The 27,369-nt window shown below is 37.8% G+C and overlaps 1 long non-coding RNA gene and 1 pseudogene across 12 annotated transcripts in view; one reads left to right on the top strand and one right to left on the bottom strand.

The window, feature by feature from the left end:
- LOC123619413 (uncharacterized) overlaps positions 1-27,369 on the bottom strand; it is an 874,904-nt gene that overhangs the window by 804,840 nt on the left and 42,695 nt on the right. The window lies entirely within an intron of this gene.
- Positions 13,844-14,897, top strand: LOC123619417 (E3 ubiquitin-protein ligase Hakai pseudogene; annotated as a pseudogene).

Raw genomic sequence — 27,369 nt, 5'->3', positions numbered from 1 at the left:
TCTTAGAGGTCTTTCCATCCTTGTAGTCACCCTTTTCACCCAAAAAAACAGCAATACAAACACCCTAATCGTATACTCAGGCTAGCCTTCACATCCATTCCTTAATGGATATTTGTTTAATAGTCAAATCTGTAGACATGTTTGGCTTTTACACGATCAATTCCTCGGACTTCTTGTCACAGTGATTCTGAATTTGTGGTAAGAATAGTTGTAAGAGTAGAATTTCTGGACAAGACTTTTAGAAATGAAGTGATGGCTATGATGTTTATTAAATATTAATTTATGACAGAAGCAAAAGTATAGTAGTAAGAATGTTATAAACATTCATGTTATACAGAAACAACCCACAGAACACTTGGAAGAGGATTGGCATCAGGAAAAATTAAGTTGTTGAAAGCTTTCAATGGTGCCACTACTCATAATGCTTTCATCCATTTCTCACCTCCTCCCATTGAAACCTACTCTTCTCAGGAAACAATTAGAGGTACGAAGAACTGAGAACAGCTTTAAATGTTACCTCTTTCAAGGAAGGAGAAATGAGGGAGGGAAACGTTTGCTGGATCAGGAACTTTATATATATTATCCCACTGAATCTCACAAAAGCCATGTGAATTAGAAACTATTATCCTCATTTCGCAGAGGAGAAAACTGAGGCCCACAGACATGAAATAATTTGTCCAAAATCACAGTCACAGCTAAAAAATAGCAGAGTTAGGATTTATACTAAAGCTTGTCAGGTTCCAAAGCTCACGTTCTTTCTGTTCAAGGTAGTGAAGGCTGTATTACAATAGGGACAAGAGCCTCAAACTAAAAGGAGAAATAAAATTACATAGAACTATACACACACATACAGACATAAAGGAACGTAAGTAGAAACTAGTGAAATTTGAATTAGGCTTGTAGTCTAGTTAACAGTATTATACCAATGTCAAATTCCTGGTTTTGATATTTACTGCACTTTATGTAACATATTAACTCTAGAGGAAGCTGAGCAAAACAGTACATCGGACTCTAAACTATTTTTATAACTTCCCATGATCTTTATTTCAAAATAAAAAGTTAAAAAATATCTCTCAGTAAAGATAAATAAAATAAAGAATAAACCTCTACTATGGGAAGCCGGGCTCCCGAGTCCCTTTAATTCACACCACAAAGGTGGTCATCATCTCTGCCCCCATGTATGATCAGCCTTGGCTGCCAGATATCCACTGTGGTTGTAGCAAAGTAGACCATCAGATGGAAAACAGGGGCCTAACTTTTTCCCCTAACACTGATGTGTAGTTCACAAGAAGCTCCAACTCTAATGAAATTCTTTCCTAGTGAACATGACATATATTACATGGGCCACCTCCCACAACCATCCTCATCCCTGTATCTTGCTGGATGTATATGTTACCATCCATGAAGCCCATATGTGTATGCAGGAGCAAAAGAGATGGGTGAGTTTCACTGGATTCTTGTTATATAGAGTGTGATATTATAGAAAGAGAACACGGACTCAGAAAGCCCAATTCCACAGCTTTGTGACACCATGATCTTGAGTAATTTATTTAACATAGTTTAACCTCAATTTCCTTGTCTATAAAATATGGACACAAATCTATATAATCATATGATATAATGATTGTCAATCACAATTAAATTTTACAGGACTAGTTCTCTTATAATTAAACACTAAGGATTGATTTGAATAAGTTTACTGTCCTGGATACTTCATACTGTATGGGCAACCAGCAAGTGACAGCTCAAAGGTCCCTTATGAGGTTATTTCACCAGTGCACATTTACAGATTTCCATGCGGAAATGTGATCACGATGCTCCATGGTCTGAATTTGCATGTCGATGTATTTTAGCTCCTGGCACAAGCTCTGTATGATAAAATTAATCCTTGGAGCTGCTTATAAGGCTGGAGGCTTCCATTGGAGGCCCCAGTGTTAGTCACAGCTCTGGATTTATGAACTCATAAAACATTAACTGCATTTCTCTATGATTTGCGACTGATTCTGTTGTTCACACATGATACGTAAGTGAAGTACGCTACCCCCAGATGACATCAGTGCCCTGATAAACCTATGAAATTGTTCTTGTGCTTAACTGTCTTCCCACCCCAGTGATATAAAAATTGAAAGATATGAAGATGAATAGGAAATCTATAGGTTTCATAAGACTATTGGTTTCACTGCCCTATGCTGGAAGAGCATGAGCTGGCCAAAGCCTGACATTAGCTAACTGGACTCTATTAGCAAAAGTTCAGGTAATAGGCTTTCCTGGTGATCTCCAAGGAACTTTTATTTTCTATTTTTATTTTCTTACATTTCCTTCAGGGACAGTGGTACACACTGTTTTGGGGGAAATTGCTATCAGCATTTGCTGCAGTGAAGGTTAACCATCTCTCAGTCCAGGACCACAGATGCAGGTAGGCAGAACGGAATTTCACAAACCCTTGGCTCTAGAGATATTATATAAATGATGTGTAAGGCTGACTCCCTAACAGCACAAAAAGGTGATCCTTCTTGTTTGCGCCTCTGGTCATCAGATTCAAAAACAGCAAAAGGACAAAAATGAATCAACAATTAGGGCTACTGCAGCTTGGTAAAAAGCCAGACTCAGGCTACACAATCCCCATGGTCATAATAGAGCCACAAACAAAGAATTTCCCAAGTACCTGGGACGGGGCAAAAGGAGGGTACAGAAGGGGAGTAGAGGAGATCTTCAGATGCCTCAGTGAAGTAATTGCCAATTAAATGGCCAGCCTGAAAAACGGCCTAGGAATTCAAAAGGACAAAGCAACCTCCCCCAAGCTCCTTGCTATATAATTTACCATCTAAACCAGGAGAATTTGGAGAGTGAAAAGAGGGTGCTGTCAATAATTATGGCAGAACAACAGGTGCATATTGGGTTTATCCCTCACAATCTGGGAGGTATGGTCAACCTTCCTGTAAGCTCCTCCCTGACCAGGCTCCTCCCTGCCTGCCTCCTCACACTCACCCTACTCCTTGAAGCAGAAGTCAGTTCTCAGGTACCTCAGCTATCCTAAGAGCAATAGCCAACTTCTTTCGCACAGAGAAGCTCCTGCTCACGTTACATGTGCCACACTCAGGACCCCTAGCTGATTAGCTCAAGTTCCCAGGCCCATCACACTAACAAGACTAATGTAAAAACACCAGACCTCACCACCACCTTCTCATCCACAGAGTGTAGCCAAGCCCTGATTGGCCAGTCACATTCTGTCCCTGGACCCTGTACACAACCTCTGGGAAAGGAGTGGACTAACACAGGCTCATTTACCTTAGGAACTTGAACATATCTATCAGTTTCTTTTGACCAAATTTTACTTCTATCAAGATCTCTGAATGAGCATCTACACATGAAAGAGGAAATGGAAAAGTAGCGTACCAACCAGTGGGTAAAGCCGTAGTTCAGGAATAGGTAATGGACACTCCCTCTCTCCTGATGGTTCAAGGACCATGGAACCCAGTCCTCCAGTGCCTGTCATTTTTTTTTTCTTCCCAAAGCTCTTTGCTTAGCCCTCCCACAGGTGGTTTTCATCTCCTACATTTCCCTAAAACTCCAATATAGGCTGTTCTGGTCTGCTGCTTCAACTAAAGTGCTCCAACTATCTTTTTGCTTTGGACTTGATTATCAAGATTCTGCTATTTCTTTTATTGTGCTTCCCAGCACTACGCCTGTGGCAAGTTCGTGTGCCTGCGTCTCTTTTTGCTTACAAGTTCTTTTCCAAGAGACTCTGCAGTCCTTTATAAGAACTGACTCCTGGCAAATCTGCCTCATAGTCCTTCCGGATGTGCCCAGAGATGTTCAATTAGTAGAGTAATGCCAGCTTAGACTCAAACTGGGACCATTTATGACACTTACAATAACCCTATGTGTGACAAAGCTCAAGTGTTATCTCCACTTTATAGTTGAGTTAATGGAGACTGAGAGGGTAAGATTTTCCCGAGGCACACTGTTAAGAAAGGAGAGGCAGAACTGCAGTCTAAGGGTACTTTGTACTCACCAACAGAAAAACCAATAGCAACAACAACAAAGTAAATTTTGTAAAAGAAACAACAAAATCAGTAAACCAGTTGTATGCAGCCATAATCTAGATGTTTGACATCTTCATATGTTTACTTTGACTCCGCAGTGTCTAATACTTAGTAGATGTGTACTGCATACCTGTCAGTTCTGTCATGGGCATATTGGCTGGAGCAGGGCCATATCTCATGTTAAAAACTTAACAAAAGATACTGTGGGGTTTGTCAGACTATGTATCTTCCTTTAGCTTCAAACAACCCACACCAAATGCCAGAGATGCATTTCATGATTTAAAATGAACCCAGAAGCAGAGCATTTATAAGGGTCCATTAGAAACACACCAGAGCTTGAAACCTCCAGAGTAAGGAAGGGAAGCAATACACATATTCATTCCCCAAAACACCCAAAGCCTCACAGCCCAGAGCTGGCAAAAACTGGTTAGGGACTCTAGGATAACATGCAGCAATTATCAGTCCTTTGTTAAGGCTATCAAAGCACCACCTTTTTAAAAAAAAAAAAAAAAAGCATCAGAAATCCAAGTATCTACCAGTCTGTGCCCATGGAAACCATTCTACCTGCAGAAACTGTCCCACCAGGGAGCAAGCTAGCATAGCTCCAAGTTGTTCCTCCAAGCAAACTGTGAGGTCAAAATGACTCCTCTAGCCCTACAACTCGCTAATGTCCCATGATTTGAACTTTTTCTTCCCATAATTACTTCCTTATCCCTCAAGAAAGGAAAAAAATTAAACTTTAGACCCTCAAAACAAGTCAAATGATGGGTCAGTCTATCCCAACAAACAAGAGGTGATTCACTGGCTGATTTGGCCTCCCAAAGTGGCACAGAGGAAGAATTTATTGCTTGTCTCAGGCATCCTTCAATCTGACCTGCAAAGCAAGCAAATTTAAAGTAACCTTAGCTTGGTGCTGAGGGGTTTTTGGCCCAACTCCAAAGCTACTTTCATTATTTGCATTTTACACACACACACACATCTTTGCCATATCAAGGTCATGCGATATCAAGACCATTAAATTCTCTCTAAAATGAAGCCCCATTATCAAGACTAATTAAATAACGACTAAATACACTAAGCAGCGCCTCTGCTTTAGAAATACTTATTCAGTGTTCTGGCGGTCCTTAGCAAAAAGCTGGTTGTCAATATGAAAAAGTTATTGGCACCATTAGGTTAAAACCCTTCCTCTCCTCCTTCAAACCCACAGTCACTTACACTCCCATTACCACCATAAACTTAGGCCTAGACAAGTTTGGAAAAGACAGAGTTTGAAGTTTAGTGCTTTTTTTTCTGCAACCATTAGCAATTTAGCCTTTAAAACACTTGTCTGTCATTTTCCAGCACTCTTTCTGAGCCAAAGTCAGCTTCCAATCCATAATTCCACAGGCTGTGTATCATTATTCACGGCTTACAGTGGTTTAGGGAAAAGGGAGAACATGAACAGTTCCATCCAAGCGCACATTATCGAACAGAGCGGGCAGTGTGGGCGGGTCATGTACAACCTTGGACATGACATCAGTACTTAAGGTGGAAACTTCTCCCACAAAATATGGGACAGGAGGAAGACCAAGAATTATATCCAATATCTCAAAGCCAGGGCAGGTTAAACTCTCACTGCTGATGTCACCCTACTAGTGTCAGATTTTGACAAGAATATAAAAGTAACTCCCTTCAAACAAATTTTTCAAGTCCAGAAAGGAGGTTTCTCTGTCTACCTGACACCAATATAAGTAGGACTAGACCATCCTCTATGACTTGATGCTCTTAATATTCTATGGCTATAGTCCCAACAGGTTGATCTCAACATATATTGCCTACAATGCAGAATACCAATATTTCATTCTATTGCTCAGGTTTTTAATGAGTTCAGGTGAAATGAGAGTGAAAAAGACAAAAAATAAAAGTTGAATCTTAGCCACCAACTCTCTCCTACCCTACTATCCATGCAATTTTAATTCTTCACTATTTCAGTAAAGTCACAATTAGCCAGATAATGCCCAATAAATAACATTCATTCCTACCCGTGTGCCTTTATTCATTCTAGTTCAAAAGTCTTTTCAAAAGCCCATCTTGCTCCTTTATTTAGTTTGTCTCACCTTCTCCATGAAGTCTTCCTTTCCTGAATTTCTGAGTTAGTGGTTTTCAAACTTCAGCATGCATTAGAATCCCCTGGAGGGCTTGTTTAAACAAAGATTACTGGGCCCCACCACCAGCAGAGTTTCTACATCAGTAAGTCTGGGGCCTAAAAATTTGCATTTCTATCAAGTTTCCCAAATAATGCTGATGCTGCTGGTGGTCTATCTTCAGTATATCTAGCACTTGATAATATTTTATATATTGTTATTTAGTATTCTTCAATTGATTTATGAACATTATCAGATAAGACTTCTTACTGGAAAGAACAGAAAACCCAGTGCAAACTGACAAACAAAAAGTGGATTTATTTTCTCACTTAACTGGATTACCTAGATATTGGTTGATCCAGTAATTCAATGATATCTTCAAGGACTCAATTTCTTTACATTCTTTCTTCTCAGACATCCTCAGTGTCAGCTTTATCCTAAAGCTGGTTCCTCTCTTGGCAATAATATAGCTGCCAGCCACAATCAAGGCTACATATTTTCTTATTAATATCCAGAGGGACACACAGAACATTTTACCAGCATTCCAAACAAAAGAACTCAAATTCACACTGATTAGGTAGCCTGAAGCAAGTGGCCTGTGAAGGACAGGGATGGATGCCAGAAGGAAAATCTGAACATCATTAGGAAGAGGATGTTTCCTGTAAAGGTACCCAGCAAATGTCTACTACACAACCCAGCAAGAGCACAAAATCAACTAGGGCAGTGATGGCACCATCTACATCTCTTATTCCACACTGACAGCACTAAATAAACACTAGATGATTCATTGCTTTTAAAAACAATTCTACCAATTGATTTAGATGTAGCCTGATAATATAGACTAGTTAACCACTTAACTAAATTTAGTCCCTGATCAACCGATTGTTTGAACTTCATACAAAACATGTTGCTAAGAGCTTTCTGTATTTTTCTTATGTACATCAAAATACTTATATAAAAGTTCAGATTTTTACATTACAATGTAAAAAATTATTCTTACTTGTTTACCATGAGACTATCTAATTCTCTTTAAAACAAATTTTTTTATCCAAAACAGTCATGAAAAATGAGTTCCACTATCTCAACCACAGGTCTGGGGTCTATCAGAACAGCTCTTACAGCCATATTGTAATTATTAGAAAACTATTTTATATATTGAAAAGTCAGCTTCCTTGTAACTTTTACTCATTGATCTTAATTCTACTATTAGGGGCTATCCCAAACAAGTCTTCTTAGGGTACTGCCCATACCTTGGGAAATATATTTAAATGTAGATGTCTTTATACACTGGAAATTAACAAAACCATTTTTAATATGTTACTTCAAAGAAAGACCAATTTGGGAAAACATGGTAAGCTGCTACATTAGTTTCCTGAGCTGCCATAACAAAATACCACAAATTAGGTGGCTTACAACAACAAGAATGTATTCTTTCACAGTTCTGGAGGCTAGACTTCCAAAATCAAGATATCAGCAGGGCCATGCTCTTTCTGAAAGCTCTAGGGAAGAATCTTCCCTTTCCTCTTCCTAGCTTCTGGTGGTTGCCAGCAATCCTTGGCCTTCCTCGGCTCTATGACTCCACTCCCTGCCTCAATCATTACATGCCTTTTCCCCTTTGTGTCTCTATGATGTGATGGGAAAAGAGGCAAAGATTTGAAACATAAGAGGGACTCAACCCACCATCACTGGCTGTGAAGATAGAGAAAGGGGGGCCACAAGTCAAGGAATGCAGGTGACCTTCACAAGCTGGGACTGTCCAACAGGCAACAACGAACTGCAAGGAACTAAATCCTGCCAACAATCTGAATGAGCAGGGCAATGGAATCTCCCCTAAAGCTTCCAGAAAGGAACTCCTCTGAAAACTTGATTTCAGTCCAGTGTCAGAATTCTGACCTATAGAACCAGAAGATAATAAATGTGTCTTGTTCTGAGACACTAAGTTTAAGGTAATTTGCTACAGCAGGAATAGAAAACTAACACAGTAGGTAAATAGTAATTACTATTGTATTATTAACATCATCACCACCACCACCACCATTCACAGACCAAAAAGAAAATGGTAGTCTCAGAAAGATTAAGTACTATGCCTAAGGTCACACAGGTAGTAAGTAGCAGAGCAGGAGTTTAAAACAGAAGTATGCCTAACAGCCGAGGCCATGCTTTTAATGCTATACTGCTCATCCCAAGAAACAGCGAGCTGTCAAAGAAATTCGTTCTACAAGTAAAAGAAACAAAAATGATGTTAACCCTTTGCAAATTTATGCAGGCAGCTTTTCTGGTCTTTGACAATATCAGGCTTCAAAAGCAGGGCTGCCTTTAAGAGTAACTGTGGGACGAGCAAATGTATATTTGTAAACCACCTTCTCCCCTTTTTTCCCTTAACAACTTCATCCCTCTCTCCAATATCCCACCAACCTAAAATATCTTGATAGAGCAAATGGCCAAGAATAGGCAAGATCCTGAAAAATAAGTTGAGGAGACTGGCTTCCCTCTCCAAAATCTTAAAACTATCAACCCAAAGGAGTTAAGATGAGTTAGGAAAATAGACCAGTGGAATGGAAAAAGAGAATCTAGAAACAGACTTATAGGTATATGAAAAACTGATATATGACAGAGTTAGCCACTGAAGATCAGAAGGGAAAGAATGGGCTATTGAATAAATGGCTCTGGGATAACTATGTATATGAAGGAAAAAAATAAAACTGGATCCCTACACTGCACCATACAGAAATCAGTTGCAGATCAATTAAAGACGACTCCATTTGAAAGGCCAAACTTAAAAAAAAAAGTTGTAAGGGAAAACATTCTTTGTGGTCTCAGGTTAGGGAAAACATTTTAAGTCTATCAAAAAAAAGCATTAATCATAAAGAAAAAGGTTGGTAAGTCTGAAGCATCAAAATTGAGAACTTTTGTTTATAACATGACACCAAAAAGAAATTAAAAGGCAATTTACAAACTTAGGAGACAATTGTTAAGTCATATAACTGGCAAAGAATTAGTATCAAAAAGATATAAAGAACTCCTATAAATTAATAAAGAAAAATATACATTATTGTTCAATAGAAAAATGGCCCAATGACATGAACAGGTGTTTGACAAAAGAGGAATTATAAATGAAAAGCTACTTACAACTCAAAATGGATTAAAGACTTAAACATAAGAGAAGATACAATAAACCTCCTAGAGGAAAACATAGGCAAAACATTATCTGACATACATTTCAAAAATTTTCTCCTAGAAGAAATAAAAGCAAGAATAAACAAATGGGACCTAATGAAACTTACAAGCTTCTGCACAGCAAAGGAAACCAGAAGTAAAACAAGAAGAAAAACTACGGAATGAGAGAAAATTTTTGCAAGTGAAACCGACAAAGGCTTGATCTCCAGAATATATAAGCAGCTCATACGACTCAATAAGAAAAAAATAAACAACCCAATCCAAAAATGGGCAGAAGACCTAAACAAGCAATTCTCCAAGGAAGACATACAAATGATCAAAAAGCACATGAAAAAATGCTCAATATCACTAATTATCAGAGAAATGCAAATCAAAACTACAATGAGGTATCACCTCACACCAGTCAGAATGGCCGTCATTCAAAAATCCACAAATGACAAATGCTGGAGAGGCTGTGGAGAAAGGGGAACCCTCCTACACTGCTGGTGGGAATGCAGTTTGGTGCAGCCACTATGGAAAACAGTGTGGAGATTCCTCAAAAGACTAGGAATAGACTTACCATATGACCCAGGAATCCCACTCCTGGGCTTGTATCCAGAAGGAACCCTACTTCAGGATGACACCTGCACCCCAATGTTCATAGCAGCACTATTTACAATAGCCAAAACATGGAAACAGCCTAAATGTCCATCAACAGGTGACTGGATAAAGAAGAGGTGGTATATTTATACAATGGAATACTACTCAGCCATAAAAACCGACAACTTAATGCCATTTGCAGCAACATGGATGCTCCTGGAGAATGTCATTCTAAGTGAAGTAAGCCAGAAAGAGAAAGAAAAATACCATATGAGATCGCTCATATGTGGAATCTAAAAAACAAAAACAAAAATAAACAAACAAACAAAAACAAAGCGTAAATAAAGGACAGAAATAGACTCACAGACAGAGAATACAGACTTGTGGTTACCAGGGGGGTGGAGGGTGGGAAGGGATAGACTGGGATTTCAAAATTGTAGAATAGAGAAACAAGATTACACTGTATAGCACAGGGAAATATACACAAAATGTTATGATAACTCACAGAGAAAAAAATGTGACAATGAGTGTGTATATGTCGGTGAATGACTGAAAAATTGTGCTGAACACTGGAATTTGACACAACATTGTAAAATGATTATAAATCAATAAAAAATGTTAAAAAAATGAAAAGCTACTTAAATCTCACTTGTAATCAGAAAAATACAAAATATAAACATAATTATACTAATTTTACAACCAACAAATTTGTAATGAAAGTATTACTATGAAGTGTTGGTGAAGGTGAGGAGCAACAAAAACTTCTGCACTCTGCTGAAAACTGGTATGAACACTATATTCTCTATAATCTAGTACTTCCACTCCTAAACAGATACCTTAAAAAAAAATCCTTAAATGTGTACAAAACACATGTACAACAACGTTCCGTAGAAGCATTTACAACTGCAAAACCTGAGAACAAACCAAATATTCATCAATAGGAAAAATATAAAAGTGGAAAGTTTGAATCAATTTGAAATTTGCTACTGTTTGGCAAAGAAGTGTTAGAAACCAGTGTTAGAATATACATATTATATTCACTAAACAAATGAGAGAAAAGAAAATTGTTTTGTTCTCTGCTGTTTTCCAGCACTTTGAACAGTGCTTGGAACTTATTAGACTCAATATTTGTGAAATGAGTAATAAAACTTCACAAAATTATAATATATTCATACAATAGAATACAGTACTGAAAATGAATAAAATACAAGTATTAATATGAGTATCTCAAATATAACGTTAAGGGAATAAAGAAAGTCACAGTATTATTCCATCCCTACAAAGTGAAAAATATGCAAAAGTAAACAATATTTTATATAAAGATATATACATATGTGGTTTTTAAAAACAAAATAGCAAGAGGATGATGAACACGCAGTTCAGTATAGTGCTTTCTTCTCGTGAGGGTGTAGCAGCTTTCATGTGCACTGATAATCCTCTATTTCTTACGCTAGCTGCTAGATATGTGGGTACTCATCTGTGATTCTTTAGTATAGATGACATAGGTCATTATAAACCTTTCATACATCAACTTAGAAAATATCTGTCTGAGGAGCTCCACTAAACTGCCTAAAAGGCCACTATAGGAGGCGGTGAAAGGCTGCCAGAGCTGTGGGAGTGTTAAGGAGGTAAGACTTCGGGCTTCTTCACTCAGAGCAGCTGCACCCTTCTGAATATAGAAAAAGGTTTAAGAACTACTTCATTTCAAGCAGGATTATTTTGCAGAAAGAAGGGTGTACATTGAGTCACAAGGTCCCCTTGTACACTTATGTATTTGCTTGTATGACATTAGTTATTTGGCAGAAGGCCAAAGAAATTATAAGCCTCAATAGCAGTAGCCACTATATTTCAATTTTTTAAAAAAAGCTTAAGTATCAGTAGCCATTGCCCACAGATGACAGATTTGGAATAAAGACAAGACAGTCATGAAACGATATTATAAGTCAGGATGAGAAAACTGATACCTACTTATAAGCAACTTTTCAAGAATTCATCAATAATGAAATAGATAAAGAGAAGTAACTTTTCCCTAAGCCTCTGCCTTTGATCTCTTCTTTCAACCAGCTGTAAACTTCATGATCATTTCCAATATCAAAAGGGAGTCTATTACTCTTTTTAACCCTATCTCTGTTGCTCCTTCATTCTCTGGTAAGATGCTGTATCTGGCTATATATATATATATATATATAAAGTGTGTCAGCAAATATGAAAATTTCCCCAGCATCAATCATGGAGTATTATTGAAAAAATATTCTAATCTAGCTGTATGCTTTGGCAATTCCAGTATCTAAATGGAGGCCATCAAAAAAAAATGTTTTTATGGCTTTTAATTTAGTTTTCTTTTCTCTGTAGCATTTTCAACCTGGTGCAACATCCCTGCTAACTGTCTTTTTGGCAAAGGTCAGTTTTGACTGTGCCTTGGCGTTTCAACAGAGACAAATAATCTGCTTAATGAGGGCAATTTTCTGCACTGACCTACCCTCTATTTTTTAATCGTATATTTGGCATATTTGGTCATGGTAGTTCATCACTTCTTTTGCAAAGCTGCTTTGTAAATGAGAATGAGAACACTTATTCTGGACAGTATGGAATAAATGTATCACATGGAAGAGTAAGCCTCACTTTACAGTAGACTAGGTTCCCAAAAGGTGGGTGCAAATGACATTTCTGTATAACCAGTCTTCTCTTTCCATAAACAAATATCATCATTTCTAATACACTTCATATCCATCTTTGAGTAATCATCACTACTGATTATTTGCCCCTTAATTTTTTATTTTACTAAAGTCACTCCTCCAAGTTGTTAATGCTTTATAAACATACATCAAATAGACCACGAAACTGTAATATTAAAGAACCAAATTAAAAAATTATAGAACCAAAATGAAAAAATTGGGGGATATGGGAAGGCATTTTGTATGTGACTAATCACCTCCTTAATTTGTTGGGGCTTTTAACTTTGAACTTTCATACACAGATAAACACTCTTATATACAATATCATTCTAAAGGCTTCTGTATAAAAAGGATTTCCAAGTCCTACTGGATGACCTTGTACTTAGTGAGGGAGCCACTCTATACCATGCATCACAAACTAGTGGACCAACACTGAGTGGAGATAATGCAGTGTGCTATGAGACTTGACACATATCCTGGCACAGTAACCGGGGATTTCACTAGTACTCAGACTTTAGGGACAGGGAGAGATTCAAGTAATTTAACTAGGTAATCAAAAGCAGTATTTTTATTCAAGCAAACATTCTGAAACAGGAAGTTACATTCATGTAAGTCATATAAAGTACAACTATTCAAAGAAATATCCTGTTTTCAGAAGTACTCAGAATTTTGCGTGCGGATGCAAGTGCGCGCACGCGCACACACCCACCCTTACTCTCATAGTTATAGTGACGTTTACTCTTCTCTACCATTAGGGGCACTTTGTCACAAACGTTTGAGAAGCTAGATCTATAGCATCTCTGACTAGAAGCTTTCCCGTCTCTATTTAAACATTTCTTATGATGGGTGCGATTTCACCTCCAAAAAGCAAAGCACTGCATTGTTTAAAAAAACCTTAAGGGCTAGCGGACTGCCTTACCTGCCTCGAGCTTTTGCCTTCAGGAACTACCGCGCCTGAGCGGGCTTGCACTTACATGCACGCTCTCTTAATCTTTTTCCCAATTAAAAGCCTTCTTTTTTTCCCCGGAAGCATAGTAAGAGCAGCCTAAGCAACCTCAGCATCAAAACTCTTCAAATACTTGCTCTTTCCCCTTCTGCCTTTCTCCCTGGAATGAGGGTAGGTAAGAACGGGGAGGGGGTGACCTGGCTGTACTTCCGCCTCCTTGGCTCGAAAGTGCAGGGCGCATGTGCTCCGGACCAGTAAGGTTGACTTCCGCTCCCACTGTGCTCCGCGAGCTGAATCATGGCGGGCGCCGAAGGACCCGACCGCTCCGAGAACCAGAATGAGTCTCGCGGGGGCGAATCTTTTAGAAATGACCAAAGATCTACTGAAGAGCTTTCTTGGGACTTTCAGGTAAACATCTTAAGTGAAAAGGATGATACCCCAGTTCATTTCTGTGACAAGTGTGAATTACCAATTAAACTCTATGGGCGGATGATTCCATGCAAGCATGCTTTTTGCTATCCCTGTGCTATTTTACATGGAGAAGAAGGCGATAAGAGGTGCCCAAATTGTAGTAATCCGGTGATGTGAATTGAGAAGTATACGTTAGGTTCTCTATTCACGTGCAGCGCTGTTCAGGGATGTAAAAAGTCCTATTTGTCTCAAAGCGATTTAGAGGCTCATATCAACCACCGCCATACGAAAGCTAAAAACCCCGTTGCCCATACTTAACTGGAAAATATTCACTCTGCATATTGTCCCACCACTAACTGAAATCTGATTGTTTTATAACAACTCCAGACAAGCATCATATGAACCATATTCCACCAAAGCAATACTTTGATACTACCACCACCTTTGTAGTGTGTGAGCACAAGCCATATTATCAGCCACAAGAAGATACTAGTGCTCCTCCAGCAGAATTAATTGTCCATGGCTTCATCTCTACCTCTTTCAGTGAGTCAGGAAACCTATGTATTTCAACAAGAAAACATAGCAATTTAATAACTGCTTCTGTTAAGAATAACTCAAATCCAAGAACTTGAGAACTACCACTTCCTGCCTCCGCAACTGCTGTCATCCTGAATATCAGGGTCACCCAGTGGTACTGACCTCTCATCATGCTATGCCTCCACAGGAGCACTCTGTGCTACACTGCCTTCTTTGCCATCAATACTCATCAAATGCCACATCCTTCCCAGGTACTTTTCACTTGATTCATAGCCAAACTTCAGGTACATCAGTGACTCTTACTCTACCACCCTCTCCATGGACCTATTACTGCTCTGATGCCACCTTAGATGAAATATCTTCCATCAGGACCTGCCTCACCTCAACAGATAGTCATCTGTAAGTACACACTATTTTCATCATTATAATGCTCACTCTTTACCCTAGTTTACTGAAGATCAAGGAACTCTGAGAATCCATTTATATAACTAGGGGAAGTAAGTCATGGTATGTGGCCTGCACTCAGAGGGCCACCCCTTCCTCCATGAAAGCAGGGTCTGCCTTTCTCAAACCCCACTTCTTGGACTACATTTCCAAGTTCAGACAAGATATAAACCATATTACCAATAATAGTATTTCAAACAGAAGCTATGATGGGAGGGGGAAAGTATTATCAACTTTCTAAACTAAGCTTTGACCATTTGGGGAAGGAAAAGTAACTCTTACAGAAGTGGCTATAAAACACTCAAAGTCTTGTCTCTTAAGTTTTAAAACCTTGACCTTGGGAATGATTTTAAATATTTACTATAGTGGAGATAAGTGGCTTCGTTGAGAATAGCTATGCTTTAACAACTTTGTTCCTCTAGTATGGTAAATTCACCCAGAAGTGACCATTTGCAATATTATTTCTGGGGGTGGGGGAGGGCGGGGGGGTGTTCTACTTTCAAAAGTGTTGTTTTTCTCAAATCCAATGTTTAGTTTTTCTTGTAATGTATTTTGTTAACCTGGGTAAAAGGAATAAATTTCAATATGGTTGTAAAAAACAATAAGCCCTCTGTACACAAAATCTGTCTCCTTGTATCTTCTAACATTCTTGTTTCTGGGCCCAGAGTGCTTTTCCTTTACTGAAGCTGAGGCTCTGTGACCCAAACCATCTGCAGGCTGAGTCCTGCACGCCACACAAATCATAAGTGTTTAAGCAGCTCTAGCCCAGATCTGTCTAACCCAGCATCAAATCCCTCTTGCTACTCCAACCCTGATCTTATGCTCCAGTTTTAATGGGGCACTGCCCCTTTACTGTGTTAAAAGATGGAACTGAGGCATATAAAAAATTTTAAGTTTATTTGAGTAAAAATCAATTTAAATCTGCAATATTCTATCTAGCAAATAGAAAGGAGCTTCGAGGAGCTGTATAAAATGAGTGACTTTTACAGGCAGAAAAGAACAAGGAAGCAGATTGGTTATTGCAAGGTTACTTTCCTTTAGGGGGTGGCAGGGATTAGTTAGGCAGATTACCTAAATAGTGCTGATAAGGTGATTCCTAATTGGGCTGAGATTCCATTTCTGGGAGAGCCAAAACTATAATTAAGTCTCAGTTTGGTGACCTGGGGCTTAGCGTAAGTAACTCCATTTTGTTGTTTTGTTCTTAACACCTGAGAGCCAGTGCTCACCTCATACTCTAGTTCCAGTTACTAAGGCCTTTTCTTCTTCCTACGTGAGTCCCTATCCAAGTAATATATTAGATATTCAGGCCCTCTAGCACTGTGACTTTGATTTTTTTCTTGCCAATGTAAGGGTAAATAAAATCTAAAAACATTAAAATTTTCCCTAGTGCAAAGAAGTACAGAACTTTCCTCCTTCCATTTTCTTTTAGCATTTCCTTAAGAAAGATTAAATTATAAATGGTAGCTCTGCCTCTTTGAAATGTATGTAAACCTTTCAAAACTAAATAAAGCCTCTTGCAGTTTTACATCCCAGGAATATCATTCCTGGGGTCCTAAGAGCCATTTCTTTGAAAAGTGAACACTAAGTGGTGCCCTGCCTTCCTCTCTGAGAGTTCAGCTCCAAGATGTAATTTCTTGCTTATAAAAAAAAAGATGAGAAATTTTATTTTTTAGATATATACAATTAATGTGTATGTCATGGATTAACATATATAAAACATACTTGTTAACACATTAACATGTATATAAAAGGTGAGAGTTCTATTTTGTCTCTGAATATCAGGGAGGAAGAACTTTTCCTCTACCCTTCTAAGTTTTTCTGGCTGGTCTAAGAATTAAAATGACATAAGACAAATTAACAGGAGAAAAATCAGACGAAAGTTTAATAATATGTGTACACGGGAGAGACCCAAGAAAACTGAGGAACTCCCCAAAATGGCTGAAGCCTTCACCTGCAATACCATCTTCAGCTAAAAAAGAAGAGGATAGGGGTAATGGTTTGGGAGTTCAAAGAGGAGAAAGGCAATTCATATGGAGATAGAAAAGCAAATGTTTGGTGAACACATGTTTGCTGAGCCATGCAGAGACAATAGGACACAGGGTAGACTTGGATCTTTAGGCCCTGCCTAGAGCTTCCCCTACCACACCTTGCCCACATTCTTTGCAGACAGTTCTGGTGATAACTACTCCAGGAACAGGCCCTCTATCTAAATTCTTTTAGGCAGTTGAGGGAAGGTCAAAATTTCCTTTAAGGCCCAAAGAGTCTTTTGAGCCTCAAAAATAGCCAGCCTAAATTAGGCCTCATGCCAAAGAGGCATATTTTGGGGTGGCAGTTTTGCTCCCCTACAAACCTCTTTAGCAGATTGCCTATGCTGCACATCGCAGTCTGGTTTAATACTTATCAATTAATAAAACTATTTCATCCTTTTCCATGTTTTATAGAGAGGTGTTATTGGATTGGCAGGAAATTTTATGTTTGTTATTTCCCCAACAATTTGGCAATGAGGATAGGATCCATCTGGCAATTTCTGAATTGAATGAGTCAGCTAAAGGTCTTGTGGCCATGCAACAGTCATGTTAGAGACTCTGAATTACAAAAATTCTCCTTTCTAGCTCTCCACTCTTTTGGAATACTAGCCAGATGAATTACCTCCTTCAAATTCAAGATTTTATTATTATAGGTGATACCAGTTCTAAAATCCTGTCAGGATCACCATTGACTTTGATGGTAGAAAAATAGGGGAAGCCAGAAATGTTATCACGGGTCTTTCTTAAATTGCTAATACCTCTGTCACATTTGGAATGGATGTAAGACTGAGAAACCAGTCTTACAGTGGCCTGAGGACTGTCTTTTCGTTTGGACAAATTAACATTTAAAAGGGTTCTTAGAAGTGCCTCATTCCAAGCATATAAATTATTGGTATTTATGAGATGACTATCATTCTGAGGAGAAAGTGAAAAATTATTTGATAACCAGAAGGAATGGTTCAGAGAAATCAAGAGGAAATGCAAGAGTTAAAGTCACTTTCTCTTACATAGAGCTGCTTTCTCTATTGTTCCAGCTCTCTTCATCTTTCCCTACATCAAGTTGACTCCTGGGAAGAAGGCAGTGATCTTTTAGATGGGTGGCTCCTTCCATTAGATTTCCCTTCAAGGAGAGACAAGTGCACAGCTTCTCGAGCTGATAATGAATTATATGCCCTGCTTGAGGAGGGCACGTTTCTGTGCCTCATGTCCTAGCCTGAGTCCTCTTCATGTCTCAGCCCTTGAATCCACCTCTAGGAGTCTCTTAGCAAAAACACCATGTAGCTAGAAGAGCAAACAGGATGGAGAAATGTGATTGGGGAACAGACGAGTATTTGGATAAAAGACTGTGTCCCTATATAAAGGCAACAGGATGGAGTAGCTGCCCTGGCCACATGGGAAAAGACAAAGGTGTTAGGCCTGATAAATAGCCACATGGGAAAAGAAAAGAAAGTGCCATACAATCCTACATTTTTCTTGTCTCAATATAAGGGAAACCAGCCCTTCCTATTCAGATCACCTGCGAAGCTGATGGCATGGAAAAGCTACCCAGGCCTCCCAGGTAATCCATATGCCTTTCTCATCAGCTGATATTAGTCATTTAAAGATTTCTTTTCTTGTGCCCCAAAAGACTCACAGAAGTACTCCACATCATGTTTTCAGTTTGTAGCCCCACATACGGGGATGTGCACTGGCTGCTACAGGGAATTCTGCAACCAGCAGACTTCACTTAGGCTGTAGAGCAAACATGTTGGGGACTAGAAGGTGACCCACCTCAGTGGGTATAGTGGCCAAGGGAAGCTATTGGCTGCCCACTACAACTGTGGAAGAATTAAGAGCTTTAAAAACCTATCAAGAAGTGTTGCTAATGGCCATACTTAAAGCCTTTCTGCTAATGATGCGTCCCCAATGATTTCTATCAGTGATGTGTTTCTTTCTCACAATTCGCTGGCATGGATCCAAGGGCAGATCAAAATCACCCTCTAGTCCTATACAGCTTTGTCTTGGCTCTCTTACCAACTATCCAAATTCACGTTAGGGAAAGGGTAATAGGGTGGCAAGGACAGACCGTTACTCAAATCTTAACAGCAGCTACTTAGTTTTGTGGCAATACAGAGAATGACAAAAACGTGGGGAAAAAGTGTTAGCTGCTCAGTTAAACTATTTACTGGAGGGAATAATCCTACTCTAGTCAATCTATGCAGGGAGCAAAGGAAGAAGGGAAAATTGTACATCATTATCGCAAAAAGCCATGCTACTGGAGGAGAGACTGTAGGAAGAAACTCCAGGAGGCGGAAAAATTGCAGCAAGGGAATCAAGAAAACCCAAAAGGACAAAATCCTTACCTAGGAGATAATTGGCAAATGGCTCAAAATTGACAGACTGGGGAAATCTCAGAGATGGGAACTGGCAAACCATATGCTTCAATAACTTTCCCTCAGGCTAACCTATCCTTGCCTTTTCCAGTAGATGCTGGTGCTACTTATTCTGCAATTAACTTGTCAATGTTTCATTTTGCATCTAAGTGATAGATTAATACAGGTTGTTGGTATTTCATGTCAGCCTTCTAACTGTTCCTTTTCCTCAGTGATTCCCATACAGATTGTTTCTCAGACTGAGGAGCATGCTTTCTTACTTTCTCCTGATTCTCCTGTTAACCTATTCAAGAGAGACCTGCTGTGCAATTTTAAGGCTGCCATATTCTGTACTCCAGCTGGAGTGTTTGCTGAGCTCCCTTGGAGAAAATCATCTGATTTGGTTACTACGTGCCAGGGCTGAAACAAACTGATGCATTGCTTTGGGCTATTACTTGGTTTAATTTCAAACAGAGAACAGTAAATAGCTTACAAACAGCATAAGCCATGGCCATGTGTAAAACAAAATATCCTTTGTTTAGAACTGGATTTGAAGGAATAAAAGTAACTATAAAACATTAGGAGTGAAAAGGGATACTTTTAAAAGTGTGCTCACCCTGTAATACTCCTATACTTCTAGTAAAGAAAAAAGATAAATTTGATACAGTTGACTACTATACAGATTTGTATAATATCTTAAAGAAGTAAATAAATTTTCTGTTGCATTAATCTATATAATTCCTAACCCTGCAACTATTCTGACTTTAGTACCATTGTCCATGAAGTTTTTCGCTGTAGTTGATACATATTCTATTTTTTTCCCTTTTCTTATAGCAAATGAGTCTGTATTTTTGTTTGGTTTTACTTATGAAGGAGTCATAAGTAAGTCTTATGAAGTTAGAAGAGTCCAAAAAGGTTTTGGGACCCTTACACTGTTTTCCCTAGTCACTTAAGAAAATAGGGATGTGTCCCACCAGGAGGATCTATAATTATTCAATATATAGATGACTTTCCGGCAGCATCAAAAATTAAAGCATAATGCAAAATTAGTACTTTGACTTCACAGGAGCTTAAGAGTAAGCAATATTGCCAAACTGAAAAAAAATGAGTAATAATGTTACAGTGAATTCCAGTTTTTGCAGAGCAGGCAAAACCTCTGACAATGCAACTGCATGATAATTCTTCAGATCCAATGGTTTGGTCCCTAGAATCACAAGAGGCATTTAAACAATTGCAGTTGGCTATAGTCTCTTCCCCAGAGTTGGGAATTCCACATTTTGTAAAACCTTTCCATTTTTTGTCCTGAAAATAAAGGTACTGTTAGTAGAACTTTAACTCTAAGGTTGGAATTAGAATAGACCGATCTGGGTGCTCTGGCACTGGGAATGCCCAGATGCCTCTGAAGTGTGGCGATAGCCACTGCACTTCCTGAAAGGCTAAAGCCCTGGCATCGGGTGGTTAATTTGAGTATCCCTTACGTGGTGATAGTTATCTTACAAGTGCATAACACCCAGCATTTGCTGGTGCACTGTCAGACTACGAACAAGCACTATTATCCACTCCTAGCATTGTGCTTAGAAGATGCAATCTCTTAAACCTGCTATGCTTTTACCAGATCCTAATCAAATAGACGATCATGATTGTACAGTGGTAATAGAAGAAAACACTAGACCCCAGTCTGATTTATTGGATAATCCTTTTCAAAAGGCACATTTCATGTTTACTTAATGGGTCATTTACTCAAGACAAAAGTGGCCAATTTAAAGTTTTCTATACTGTGGTGACTTACCATGAAGCTTATGTTTTGTCTGGAATTAAGTTGGTACGAGCAGGTAAATTAATAGCAGTTACCAGAGCTGAAATTCCTAGTTAAATTAAAAGCAAATATATATACTAATGGTAAATATGTGTTTGGTGTCTGTCATGCAACAGAGCAAATTTAAAAAAAATAGATGATTCTTGATTTCTATGAGAACTTAAACATCTCATGGAGAATTGAAAGCTGGTTTGTCAGAGGCTTTACAACTGCCTACTCAGATTATCAGTAATCCATTGTAGAGCTCACACAGGGCGAAATGACGAAATTTCTAAAGGCAATGATTTTGCTGAAAGAGCTGTAAAAGCTGCTGTTAAAACATGACAGACTCCAAATTTAGAAGCCCCACTTGTAATACTAAAAACCTCTGTTCATTTTCAAAAACAAGCTTCACAAAGGGAAATGAAAAAAATGGATTGAAAGAGGGGCTAAAAAAAATTCAACTGGACTATAGGAATTACTAACAAATTCCTGTATCAAAGACTTTATTCGCTTGATTAATTATTATGTTAACAAAATCAAACTGAAGAGGGTTTTTTTTTTAAAGGCCCTAGACTCTTACTCCATCTATCAGAATGATTAAATTATTCAAAGTGTATTAAAGAGATTTGTTATTTGCCAGCAGAATTCTTTACAGACCACTCCCAAGGTAGGTGCAGAAAGTTTTCCTTGACCAACTTTGCCAGGAACCAGATGGCAGTTATATTTCATAGAATTAATGCCTGTGGAAGGTAAGAGAGTTTGTCTAGTTGTGTTATGTATGATGTCTGAATGGCCTCTAGTCTTTTCCCTTTTCAAAAGCAGGTGCCCAGGCAGTGAGTTCAAATCTCTCTTAATGCACATAATCCCCACTTTAGGGGACCCCAGAGCTTACTAAATCAGATGGAGGAAGTCATTTTATGTCCACCACTATCCATGAATTATGTAGATTATGTTTGCAGATTCCTAAAAGGTATCATACTCCAGGTAGAATGGAAGACTGAAAACTCACACTCATTGGCTAAGATTCAGCAATCTATGGATAAAATGGCCTAGAGATTTACCACTAGCTTTGTTAAAAGGTAGAGGTGCTCTTGCAAGCATTAATGTTCTCTCTCTCTCTTTCTCTCTTTGAGCTTACATTTGGCAGGATTGTGAATTTGGGTTTGAAATCACTTCTCTGCCTCGATTCAACTGAATTCTCTCATAATCATGTTCAATAGCTAAAATGGCTTTTCTCTTACCTAGAAGCCCTAGAGCAAGTCAGAAGGGCCTGGAGGAACCTACTGGAAGTCTGCCACCCCTATCAAACTGGGCAATTTAGTTTACATAAAAGTGTTCTGGAGGGAAGATGGGCTGTCACCACACAGAGGGACCACTTCAAGTGCTGTTGATCACCCAAAAAGCTATCAGAGTAAAAGAAAACCCAGATTGATTCATGCTTCCCGCATGAAACCAGCTCTTCAAGAGGACTGGACTGTGGTTTCCACAAAGGACTTGAAACTTAAATTTTCTAGAATAAACTGTGTTGGTACTGAACTCAACTGAAAGGAGGTGTTGTAATGAACCTGTTACTATTCTCAGCCTTGTTATCTTATTCAAAGTATTAGTGAATAGTGGTATAACAGTGAGTTAGTGGTTAGTGAATAGTGGTATAATAGTGAGTTAGTGGTTATTTCAGTTACTGTAATAATCACATTTTAATAGAAGACAAAACGGGTAATTTGTTACACTACTCTCTTTCTGTACTTCCATAATGGTTCCTAAAGTCACAGCAGATTTCTCATCAGCTCTGAACTATATTCCCAGAATGGACATGGCCTGGACTTATAAATCCAACAATCTGATTATTGGCAGAAAAAATAGAAGCATATTCATTATTAATTTTTAATAATATTAAAGTAAAAGTAACTAATATGCATACAAATACTCAAGCCTCAGATTTGACACAAAATTTTTTTTAATGAGTTTAATTGGAAGGGTGGTATAGAAAAGCATCTGACTAACGGAAAAATAGAAATTTAGCATTTATGGAAGAGACAACAGAAGACAGATCTAATGTCACTGTTAATCACTTTGGGATATAAGTTTTTCCATTCCTTGTATGGATAAACATGCCTGTTATGTTATTATAATAGTTAATTAAATATCCATGGATAACTACAAACTTAGACCAAGGTGAAAAACGCCTCATAGGTTAGGTTTGCCCCCTAGACTTCAAATGATTAGAGCCATGTACATCCAACACTGGAAGTTGAAGGGGAGCAGAATTTGCCACCACAAAATGTGCCTCTTTGGTATAAGGATTACTTTGAGCTGGTTATTTTTAAGAAACAACAGATACAGGAAAAGCTATTATAGAATAGAAATTACCCTTTTCTAAGAGACATTTACTTTTATAAGGGAAATCTCCATTTCTAAGAGTGTCTCCCTTTCTGTACTAGAAGAGAAAGATGATTAAATCTTTTATCAATGGAGAAAGAAGCAACTTAAATCTGCATAACAACCACACCCTCGTTTTCTGTGTTTCACCTGATAACCTCCCACAACTGCCATGTCCCCCCACCCCCAATAGCTTTTGTCTTTAGCTGGAAATCTTATATTAGGTGTAGGCTTGGGCCATTTTGGAGAGTGACTCAGTTTTCCTGGGTCTCTCCCATGTATTTAGGAGGTATACATGTTACTAAACTTCTGTTAAGTTTTTCTCCTGTTAATCTTTTATTACAGAGGGGTTTAAGCCAAGAACCTGAAGGGAAGAGGGAAAGTTATTTTTCCTCCCCTCCAAAGTTTAATATACACCCTTCAATGGGAGCCTCATAGTAGGACGATGATACTAGATAATGCTCATGAGTGTCTTTATGTTTTACATGTGGGAGAAATATTTGTGCAGATGGAGTAATTGTGGGAGGGCCTAGTTTATTCTGTAATTCTAATGTTACTTCTATGACTGATGAGAACTCGGAGGAATTTATTGGGCCTTAAGAAAAACTCTGTTAAAACTTTAGATTATCAGGCTCCAGAGTTAAACTGCTTATTAGACTTGGATTGGATGGATTATAGTAAAAACAACAAAATGATACTCAATTAATACACAAATGATAAAGACATCACAGCAGTTTGTAAACTTAATGTATGACAAAAGAGAATTTTTGTGCATTGTTAAAATCAAGAATCTGCTTTAACCATTCACCATTGGCATGATATACTTACAAATTTTCCCCAAGACAGATATACTAATTTTTTAATTCATCCTATTGTAATTCTGGTAATTGCTTTGTTTTATATTTTACTATAGCTTACATGAATACTTAGATTGTTGCTGGAGAGAGATAGAAATGGCACTGTAGATAATCAGAAACTGTATAGTTTTGCTAGAAAATAGCAATAGAAAGGGAAAATTTTAAGGGTAAATACAAACCTAAAATATTTAAATTTGTCCTTAGTGCAGAAAAGAACTCTTCCCTCTCCCTTTTCTTTTAGCACTTCCTTCAGAAAACTTGAGATTATAAATGCTCTCTCTGACTCTTTGAGATGTAGCTAAATATTTTTAAATGGTAAATAAGTTTCTTGCCAGTTTTGCATGCCAAGAATGTCATTCTTAGGGTTCAGGGAGTCATCTCTTTGAAAAACATCAAGATGAGTTGTCTCTATTTCCACCTCTATGGAAATTTAGCTCTAAAATGCAACTTTCTGCTCATCAAAAAGATATGAGAAATTTCTCCTTTGGACAGACCACTGACATGTATATAATGGATTGTTATCTGCTTGGTTATATAAGAAGAGTGAGATTTCTTTTTTGTCTTTACAATCTCTTTAGGTGATTGCCTGTGATGAGCATCACAGTCTGGTTTAATGCTTATTCAGTAATACTACTGTTTCATTATGTTTCTACATTTTGTGGAGAGGTTTTACTAGATTGCAGGAGATTTTATGTTTATATTTCCCCTACACCAGTGACCTATCCTAAGACAAAAGTACTCCCCTAGGTCTCCAGCCCAGTAACAAAAACCTCGCAACATTGACCTCAGGCTGGACTGGCCTATTGCAGACTGATTTTTTAACTTTCTTAACCTCATCAGTTAAGTAAGAGTTTGGTTAAGTGAAGCTCTCAGTCTCCTCTGTAAAACATACTGATCCCCTCAGAATGCTAAATGTTCATAGCTAATAGAATACACTGTAGAATTCATTTATACTTTAGTTTCCACCAGTTGAATTGTATGCTTAATAGTCAACTATTTAAGTTCCCAAATCTGTTGTAAAGCACTTGCACTTATAACTGTAATTATAAAATATAATTAGAATTGACAAAACTGACACATGACTCCACCAAAAAAAAAAAAAAAAAAAAAAAAAAAAAAAAGGAGGGGGTTTCTATTAAAAGCTATATTGTATTAAAAAGACCTACTGACATTTGGTGGTCCCCTAATGAAAAAACCAGCTTGTCACCCTACAGTGAGGCTCACAAAAAAATAAATCCCACTCATCCATAAATAACTTCCAATCAGCTTTGCTTTCTTTTAAAATCAACTTCATTGGAATAAAGCTCTGAGTAAAATGTATCAACTTAAGTGTACAATGAGTTTTGACATGTGTACACTAGAATATACCACAATCAAGATACAGAATATTTCCATACAACAAAAAGTTCCCTCCTTACCCCATCACTGGCCTCAGACAACCACCAATACACTTCGTTACCAACAGATCAGTTTTGCATATTGTAGTATTTCATATAAATGTGATCATATATATATTTTTTGGTGTCTGATTTCTTTTGTTCAATGTAATGTTTTGAAATTAAATTGTATTGTTGAATTTATCAGATTGTTATAATATAACTATATATAATATATATCAGATGTTATATTACATTATATATTATTATCAGTGTTAATAATTATATTTATATTATTTTATATTATAATAATTAATAATTATATTAATCCATTGTATTTATATCACTTTTTTCCATTTAAATGTTTATAGACAGTTTGGTTGATTTCTGTTTTGGGACTGTAAATAAAGCTGCTATGAACATTCATGTGTAAGTTATTTTGTACACATAGGTTTCATTTTATTTGTTTCATTTTATTTTAAATATACAAGTATATAAAAGTCCAAAATGCTGGGTAATATAGTAGGAGTATTTTGACTATTTTGTTTGGGGGCAAATTAAGCTCAGAGACTGTTTGCCTTTGCCAGCAATTTAACACAGACTCACTGTGGGAATTATAATTTCACTAGCCAAGAGAATACAGGATGTTTCCTAATAAGCCAATAAATAAATAATACCCTCCAAACATATGATAGAATAATTATCCTATTATACTAAGCAAGGAGAGATGAATAAAGTCCAAATTTAGTTGTGGTGTACCTTTTCTATGAGTTTTGGTCTCTCACAATAGAAGGCTTTGCCAACCAAGAGCTGACTCCCAGATGTCAGCGTAAAAATAAGTCCCTTGTTGCTAGAACACATTGCTAGAGAACAATAGTGCTTATGCCTACGGTCAGGCTGATCTCTGGCTGCTGTTGGGACCACTGCCTTTACCAAGGCAGAAGTTAATGCCCCAAGGTCTTCAAAGAGCTATCTAAATTAGTGAAGGGTAGCTTTTACCCAGACTGAAACTCTCGGATACTCTGCACAAACTCTCAGTATTTATACTCTCAATGTCCCCTTGCCACAGTTGCTTCTCCTCATGTTCTTACCAATAAGCCTCCAGAGGAGCCCCTCAGCAGCCAAGCTACTAAGTGCTTATCTATGACAACAGATGAAATGATGACATCCTGACACAGCTTGCTTCTTCATTCTTATATCAAAACAACTTTATTTCTAAAAATAATGTTTTAATTTGTAATAAACAAGTGGATTAAAACAACTTAAGTCATCAACAAGTGAATTTGAAATCAAACCAATACACAACACTGACCTTTATAAAAATAAAAATCAATAAACTACCCAACTCCCCAAGTAGCTGTACAACTTTACACAACCACCAGCAATGTATGAGTCCCAGTTGTTCCACATCCATCCCAAAACTTGGGACTGTCAGTAACTTTAATTTTAGCCATTCTGGTGGGTATAGAGTGGTATCTCATGGTGTTTTTGATTTACAACTTTCTGTTGAATAATGATGTTAAACATCTTTTAATACACTTATTGGATATTCCTATCTTCTTCTGTGAAGTGTCTAAATCTTCTTTCTCGTATTGTGTTGTTTGTCTTATTGTTAAGATGTAAAAGTCCTTCATATACTATGG

Source organism: Camelus bactrianus, chromosome X (assembly GCF_048773025.1).
Source record: "Camelus bactrianus isolate YW-2024 breed Bactrian camel chromosome X, ASM4877302v1, whole genome shotgun sequence".
In the NCBI taxonomy this organism is placed as follows: Eukaryota; Metazoa; Chordata; class Mammalia; order Artiodactyla; family Camelidae; genus Camelus; species Camelus bactrianus.
Note: the sequence above shows the minus strand (reverse complement) of the source record. Positions and strands in the feature narration are given on the sequence as shown.